This window comes from Oncorhynchus mykiss, chromosome 3 (assembly GCF_013265735.2).
Source record: "Oncorhynchus mykiss isolate Arlee chromosome 3, USDA_OmykA_1.1, whole genome shotgun sequence".
NCBI classification, from domain to species: domain Eukaryota; kingdom Metazoa; phylum Chordata; class Actinopteri; order Salmoniformes; family Salmonidae; genus Oncorhynchus; species Oncorhynchus mykiss.
Genome location: NC_048567.1, coordinates 59545491 through 59554990, shown reverse-complemented (window position 1 = coordinate 59554990; position 9500 = coordinate 59545491).

Below are 9500 nucleotides of genomic sequence, written 5' to 3'. Positions count from 1 at the left end.
CTCGGAGCTCTACGGACAATACCTTCGACCTCATGGCTTGGTTTTTGATCTGACATGCACTGTCAACTGTGGGACTTTCTATAGACAGGACTCCAATCAAGTTGTAGAAACATCTCAAGGATGATCTTTGGAAACAGTAAGCATCGACACTGGAGACCTTAGAAAGCAGGTACAGGGAGAACATTTAAAGAACAACGGACATGAAACAGGATAGGAACAGCGTGTGTAACTTTCTGAGGAATTTGTTTAAATTAATCCATTTTAGAATGAGGCTGTAATGTAACACCATTTGGAAAAAGTCAAGGGGTCTGAATGCTTTCCAAAGGTATTGTATATATATATATATATATATATATATATATATATATATATACAGTACCAGTCAAGAGTTTGGACACACCTACTCATTCAAGGGTTTTTATTTATTTTTACTATTTTCTACATTGTAGAATAATAGTGAAGACATCAAATCAAAACTATGAAATAACACATATGGAATCTTGAATTAACCACAAAAGGGTTAAACAAATCAAAATATAGTTTCTCTATTATATTCTTCAAAGTAGCCACCTTTTTCCTTGATGACAGCTTTGCACACTATTGGAATTCTCTCAACCAGCTTCATGAGGTAGTCAGTCACCTGTAATGTATTTAAATTAACAGGTGTGCCTTGATAAAAGTTAAATTGTGGAATTTCTTTCCTTCTTAATGCGTTTGAGCCAATCAGTTGTGTTGTGACAAGGTAGGGGTGGTATACAGACAATAGACCTATTTGGTAAAAGACCAAGTCCATAATGGCAAGAACAGTTCAAAAAAGCAAAGAGAAATGACAGTCCATCATTACCTTTGAGACATGAAGGTCAGTCAATTTCAAAAACTATCAAGCACTATGATGAAACTGGCTTTCATGAGGACAGCCATGGGAATGGAGGACCCAGAGTTACCTCTGCTGCAGAGGATAAGTTAATTAGAGTTAACTGCTCCTCAGATTGCAGCCCAAATGCTTCACAGAGTTCAAGTAACATACACATCTCAACTGTTCAGAGGATACTGAGCGATTCAGGCCTTCATGGTCGAATTGATGCAAAGAAACCACTACTAAAGGACACTAATAAGAAGAAGAGACTTGCTTGGGCCAAGAAATATGAGCAATGGACCTTCGAACTGTGGAAATCTGTCCTTTGGTCTGATGATTTGAGTTGGTGAACGAATGATTTCAGCATGTGTGGTTCCCACAATGAAGCATGGAGGAGGAGGTGTGGTGGTGCTTTGCTGGTGACACTGTCAGTGATTTATTTAGAATCCAATCACACTTAACCAGCATGGCAACTCAGCTTTCTGCTGTGATACGCCATCCCATCTGATTTGCGCTTAGTGGGACTATCATTTGTTTTGTCAACAGAATAATGACCCAACACATCTCCAGGCTGTGTAAGTGGTATTTGACCAAAAAGGAGAGTGATGGAGTACTGCGTCAGATGACCTGACCTTCACAATCACCCGACCTCAACCCAATTGAGATGGACCGCAGAGTGAAGGAAAATCAGTCAACATGTGCTCAGAATATGTGGGAACTCCTTCAAGACTGTTGGAAAAGCATTCCAGGTGAAGCTGGTTGGGAGAATGCCAAGATTGTGCAAAGCTGTCATTAAGGCAAAGGTTGGCTACTTTGAAGAATCATAAATATAAAATATTTTTGATTTGTTTAACACTTTTTTGGTTACTACATAATTCCATATGTTTCATAGTTTTCACCATTTTTCTGCAATGTAGAAAATAGTAGAAAATAGTAAAAATAAAGAAAAACCCTTGAGTGAGTAGGTGTGCCCAAACTTTTGACTGGTACTGCATATATATTATTGTATATTTATTTTAATGTTTTCTTGTGAGACGTGGAATAAGCAGTAAGCTCTGTTCTGTACTGTAGATGCATTATTCGCCTCTGCTGCTCCCTCCTGTGGTAATGACCAGACTTGTCTGAAATGACCTAGCAACTGTTTGTCAATGTCGGTTCTAAAAGTTGCTGTACACTCAGAATGAAAATAAACAAAAAAATGTAATTGAGAGAGGTTTGACATTCTATGTTTTCATGTGATGCGTTGTTCCTATGTCACGCATGTGAACTTCTGGTCATGTTAGTCACTTCCAACAAGTGGTTAGATGTTTCACTCTTTGGATTTGAATACCAAAAAGACTGCTGATGTAATATGACACTTTACTTACTGGTAATAAAAACAAGATAATGTGAAGCACCTTTAGCCAACACAATACACTTCTGTCACATCAAAGATACATAACCAAATAAAATACATGTTCAACATTTAATTTCTACTATACAGAACCATATAAAGAAATTGATATAAAGAAATGAGTCACACTCTATTTGGATAGTCCGCATAGTTCATCTGTAGATGCTCTTAAGATGATCATGCTATCAACAGACTAACTGTTGATAAGCAAATGCTTGCTGAGGTTACGGTTAGGTTTAGAGTAAGGGTTAAGATAAGGGTTAGGGTTAACCCTTAGGGTAAGGCTGAGTGTTAAGACTTACAGTAGGTTTAAGACTTAGGGTTAAGATAAGGGTTAGGGTTAAGGCTAGGAATGAATCCCCAAATACATATACTTTTGAATGTATAAATGATAAGGATTATTATAATGCATAACATTAATAAAAGTAGTATATTACTCATTTATCAATAGTATATATAGTTTGTAATGCAGAATAAGTGTGGTATTTATCGATTGTGTCCTGAACATTTTTATTCAGTGTAAGATGAATTGGAGTGTTATTTGAGAAAAATGGAGGTGCACAGTACCTAGGATATTACACAGTCAGAGAAATAAATAAAATGTGTAAACAAATCATCAAAATTAGAACTCAAAAGTTTTTCAGAGCAGAGAAGAGTATGATAAATCGAAAAATTCACACTTTTTCAGTTTGAGTTTCTTTTTTTCCTGCATGATCACATTTGCACTCTTGGAAAGTGTTTACCTCAGCGTTCATCTTTTACAGTAGCAGCTCCTGGATTTAAAGGAGTTTGACAGTAGACACCCACCCTGAGAGTGAGCGTAAGGGAAGTTTCCACTGCAGGCTGGCGTTTGAAGTGGAGGGAAAACCGTTACAAGCCCCCAACCACACTTTTCTCTATTGCTCTCTCTGTCTCTGTCTCTATCTCACTCTCTCTAACTCACACACACACACGCACACACACACACACACACACACACACACACACACACACACACACACACACACACACACACACACACACACACACACACACACACACACACACACACACACACACACACACACACGAATGAAGACATCTTACTGTGGGTGCTCCAAGACAAGGATATGTTTGTGTAACAGCAGTGGTTTGGTGAACTATGCTTGAATAACTCTCAATGGTTGAAGGGATAGTTACCTTCGTCACACAGCATCTACACTCAGAAAAAAGGGGTTCAAAAGGGTCTTAGGCTGTCCCCATAGGAGAACCGTTTTATGGTTTCAGATAGAACCCTTTTTGATTCAAGGGATTAACTATTTTGGGTTCCATGCATAACTCTCTGTGGAAAGGGTTTTACATGGAACCCTAAAGGGTTATAGCTGGAACCAAAAAGGGTTCTTCAAATGGTTCTCCCATGGGGACAGACAAAGAACCCGTATTGGTTCTAGATAGCACCTTTTTTCTAAGTGTACGAGTCTGGGAGGATATGACTTCACACTGGTATAGGAAATACTGTCCCTGAAAACCATATAAAATCAAAAACATAGAGAATTGTGTCACAAAACCACTAATTAGAAAAACAGCCTGGGCCCTAAACCACAAGGCCATCTCTCTTCCTCGTGTTTAGAGCCTAGTCCTCTATCTCTAACTCCATTTTTTCACTTTCCTCCACAACATCAAACTAAAATAATTTGCCACACGAATGGTTGTCATTAACCTTATAGGCTTGGCTCTCTTTCAGAAGAGAGAAAAGTGAGAAGGCATAACCCCAGGGTAGAGCGAGTGCCTCTTCACACCCACGTTAAGGTCACAGATGATGTTGTGGCTTGATATTCTGCATGCTCCTGCAATGGATATAAGGACAGCAAAGGTGTGAAACTACCTTCAATACAGCCTCATAACAGCTTTGCACTTTTAAACAGGAAATGTTGATCTATAGAAGGTAATTAGCACGATAAAGAGAGAGTTCAGTGAGTTAAGACTTATAGCAGTGTACCTCAATGGGGCCATCCACTGTTCAAAACAGTGCCTGTGTACTGGGGAAGCACATCTGTTTGATCATGCTGTTGATATACATTCATGAATGTAACACACATTGTTATTCATTATTTCTCTATATCCAGTGGCACACAGTGTGGCAATTCACATCCAGTAACCATTACATGAATAAATATATACTTTAGGTATTATTAGGCTCAAAATAACAATAGGATAATCAGGCGATGGTAGAGGGCACTAGTGCTCTCCTAAAGGCTTTGTCTGGATACATCCCTGATGGAAAGAGAAAGTATTGTTCTTGACTCATAGTTAGTGATCTACATCACAGTTCATATGTCCGCAAGGCAATCAAATAAGCTAAGCGTCAGTATAGAGACAAAGTAGAGTCGCAATTCAAAGGCTCAGACACGAGAGGTATGTGGCAGGGTCTACATTCAGTCACGGACTACAAAAGGAAAACCAGCCCAGTCACGGACCAGGATGTCTTGCTCCCAGATAAACTAAACAACTTCTTTGCTCGCTTTGAGGACAACACAGCGCCACTGACACGGCCCGCTAACAAAACCTGCGGGCTCTCCTTCACTGCAGCCAACGTGAGTAAAACATTTAAACATGTTAACCCTCGCAAAGGCTGCCGGCCCAGACGGCATCCCCAGCCGCATCCTCAGAGTATGCGCAGACCAGCTGGTTGGTGTGTTTACGGACATATTCAATCAATCCTTATCCCACTCTGCTGTTCCCACATGCTTCAAGAGGGCCACCATTGTTCCTGTTCTCAAGAAAGCAAAGGTAACTGAGCTAAATGACTATCGCCCTGGGTCTCGACCATGCCTTGTGCAACTGGGTCCTGGACTTTCTGACGGGCCGCCCCCAGGTGGTGAGGGTAGGGAACAACATCTCCACCCCGCTGATCCTCGACACTGGGGCCCCACAAGGGTGCGTTCTCAGCCCTTTCCTGTACTCCCTGTTCAACCATGACTGCGTGGCCATGCACACCTACAACTCAATCATCAAGTTTGCAGACGACACTACAGTGGTAGGCTTGATTACTAACAACGGCCTACAAGGAGGAGGTGAGGGCCCTCGGAGTGTGGTGTCAGGAAAATAACCTCACACTCAATGTCAACAAAACAAAGGAGATGATCGTGGACTTCAGGAAACAGCAGAAGGAGCAGCCCACTATCCACATCGACGGGACAGTAGTGGAGAAGGTAGAAAGTTTTAAGTTCCTCGGTGTACACATCACGGACAAACTGAAATGGTCCACCCACACAGACAGTGTGGTGAAGAAGGCGCAGCAGCGCCTCTTCAACCTCAGGAGGCTGAAGAAATACGGCATGTCACCGAAAACACTCACAAACTTTTACAGATGCACAATCGAGAGCATCCTGTCGGGCTGCATCACCGCCTGGCACGGCAACTGCTCCGCCCACAACCGCAAGGCTCTCCAGAGGGTAGTGAGGTCTGCACAACGCATCACCGGGGGCAAACTACCTGCCCTCCAGGACACCTACACCACCTGATGTCACAGGAAGGCCAAAAAGATCATCAAGGACAAAAACCACCCGAGCCAATGCCTGTTCACCCCGCTACCATCCAGAAGGCGAGGTCAGTACAGGTGCATCAAAGCAGGGACGAGAGACTGAAAAATAGCTTCTATCTCAAGGCTATCAGACTGTTAAACAGCCATCACTAACATTGAGTGGCTGCTGCCAACATACTGACTCATCTCTAGCCACATTAATCATTACAAATTGATGTAATAAATGTATCACTAGCCACTTTAAACAATGCCACACATAATGTTTACATACCCTACATTACTCATCTCATATGTACATACTGTACTCTACACCATCTACTGCATCTTGCCTATGCCGTTCGGACAACACTCATTCACATATTTTTATGTACATTTTCTTATTCATTACTTTACACTTGTGTGTATAAGGTAGTTGTTGTGAAATTGTTAGGTTAGATTACTTGTTCGATATTACTGCATGGTCGGAACTAGAAGCACAAGCATTTCACTACGCTCGCATTAAAATCTGCTAACCATGTGAATGTGAACAAATACAATTTGATTTGATTTGATTTGATAAGGATTATGATGACCATAACAGCCATACATCCATTAAAAAAATATTTATTTTCAGCACCCTCAGTATCAAATGGTACCCCATTCCCTATATAGTTTGCTACTTTCATCTATAGCCCTTAGGGTCCACTGTAAAGGGAATAGGGTGCCATTTAGGACTCAGGCACAGACTTGGATGTGAAGGATGAATATCATCAGCTCCACTGAGGTTGGAGAGACTTGCTCTTCATGCATTGTGATAAGAATACCCTGGTCTTACTGCAAGCTCATCGGTGCAGAGATGGGTGTGTAGAGTAGAGAGAGAGGAAGAGAGAGAAAGGAATGGAGCTAGATGAAGAGAGAGAGAGGCAAGGTGAGAGAGCGAGAGAGAGAGGGAGGGGGGGGGGGTGGTCTGAGAGTTATTAGAGTAGGCCCGGGTGAAAGTCTGCGCCACGGCAGCATATCTTACACAGACAGCGGAGGGGATTGCATCGTATTTCACAACCAGGCGGCTATCGAGGGAGAGCAGCATGCCATGTAAACCTAACATAAGTTCGTCAAATGGAACATCCTCTTCCCCGCTGGGCACACACTGGTTGACTTAACGTTGTTTCCAAGTCATTTCAACTAAATTACATTGAACCAGCGTGGAATAGATATTGAATTGACGTCTGTGCCCAGTTGAACTCTTCTTGTCATGAAAACTGTTTTGACATGCTTTCAAAGCTGACTGTAAATTCATTTTGTAGAAACTTTCATTTCTAGACAACATGGCATCCTGATACTGGTATCTTTGTTGTAGTTGCGCTCTAGTCTCATTCAAGTCATCCTGACACACTCTGCAGTGTACATCCCCTGTGAGACAACACCTCAGATCAAACCATAAGTCTCTCTCACCAATCTGTATATGATTGTTTTTTACCCAATGTATGGGCAAAACAGGGTTGGGTAGGTCACTTTCGAAATGTAATCCATTACAGTTACTTGTTACCTGTCCCAAATTTTCATCAGTAACGTAACGTAATTACCCAAACTCAGTAACGTAATGTGATTATTTTCAATTACTTTTGGAACACTTTCCCCTTAAGAGGCATTAGAAGAAGACTAAAAGGATCCACCAATCATATTTGTGGTGTCATCATAGTTGTCTCTAAGTTGTGGGAATACTCAAAGAACAAATTTAAACTTGTGTCTTTTTTCAATGTCACGTCCTGACCTTAGTTATCTTTGTTTTCTTTATTATTTTGGTTAGGTCAGGGTGTGACGAGGGTGGTTTGTGTAGTTTTTGTATTGTCTAGGTTTTGTTTGTATGTCTAGCGGTTGTTGTATATCTAGGTGTTTATATGTCTATGGTTGCCTGGATTGGTTCCCAATCAGAGGCAGCTTTTTATCGTTGTCTCTGATTGGGCACCATATTTAGGTAGCCATGTTCCTTGGGTATTTCGTGGGTTATTGTCTATGTGTATTTGCCTGTCAGTACTCGTGTCGCATAGCTTGTTCAGGGTTTATTCTTCATTAAAAGAAGTATGCATTCTTATCACGCTGCGCCTTGGTCTCCTCGTTATGACGAACGTGACATTCAATGCAAAATCAAATGTTACTGAGAAAACAGAAAGGTGTCAAGGTATATATTTTTTCTCTCTCAAACATCCTTTCTACAATTAAAAGTAATCTAAGTAATCATCCAGTTTTTTAAAAAAGTATATGGAATCTGATTACAATATTGTTGCAGGTCATGTAAATTATTACAATTAATAATCAGATTACAAGTAATCAGTTACTCCCCAACCCTGGGGTAGAAGATAGTGCCGTCTGACAAATGTTCTCATGTTAGTATCTGAAGATTCACAGAAACCTATCCGTGATCCACTTTGATAAGTTATTTGTGAGATGCACATTTGCTATTTGCAAGATATTGAACATGTTGGCTTGATCTATGTTGTAAATTCCTAGTCAGTTGCATAACTGAATGGATTCAACCGCAATGTGTCTTCCACATTTAACCCAACCCCTCTGAATCAGAGAGGTGCGGGGGGGCTGCCTTAATCGACATCATTGGTGCCCAGGGAGAAGTTGTTGTAGGGGTTAACTGGTCTCAACTTGCTCAATAGCAGAACAGCACTTGCCGGCTTGGGGATTCATTCAAGGAACCTTTTGGTTACTGTCCCAACACTCAAACCGCTAGGCTACCTGGGTTGGCTGACTGAATGGTCCCATTTACCTGAATCCCAATATACACACACACACACACACAGATACGCTGATCTCTGCGCTGTCTGATCCACTCAGGCTTGTCTAACACACACTGTGGAGCCACAGCGAATCACAGCATGTCACTCAAAGCCTGACTGGGTTTCCTTTCAAATATATTTCTGAGAAACGAGACGAAACAAGATATCAATAGAATGTCCAACAGAGCAGGAACACACTATGGGCCCTGGTCAAAAGTAGTGCACTATGTTGGGCAGGGGTCTCCAACCCTGTTACTGGAGAGCTATCCTCCTGTAGGTTTTTGCTCCAAACCCAGTGGTAACTAACCTGATTCAGTTTATCAACCAACCAATTACTAGAATTAGGTGAACTAGATTAAGGTTGGAGCGAAAACCTACAGGACGGTAGCTCACCAGGAAGAGGGTTGATGAGCGCTGATGTAGGGAATAGGTACTAATTGGGAAGCAGTCATAGCCGCGGGAAGTAGTCAAGGCCGCACCCCCCTGAAAAATCGTTATAAAAAAATATAAAAAATGAATACAAAAGTAGTGCACTGGGCCTTTAATAGTCCCGTATTAGCGGGACTGTAACGCTCGTCGTCGGTGGAAGGAAGAGTGGACCAAAGTGCAGCGTGGAAAGTGTTCATGATATTTATTTACAAGAAACACTCAAACAAAAATAACAAATTCAAAAAACGAAAGCGAACAGTTCCGTCAGGCACAGACACTAAACAGAAAATAACACCCCACACAACCCAAACGGAAAATCACAACTTATAGCTGATCCCCCCCCTATCTGATCCCCCCCCCCCCCCCCCCCCCCCCCCCCGATAGACAGCTGCCTCTGATTGGGAACCACACTCGGCAAAACAACAAAATAGAAAACAGCTTTCCCCACCCTAACCAAACATAGAGAATAAATAAGGATCTCTAAGGTCAGGGCGTGACAGGGACTATTAAAAGTAATCAAAATAATCATCTAGT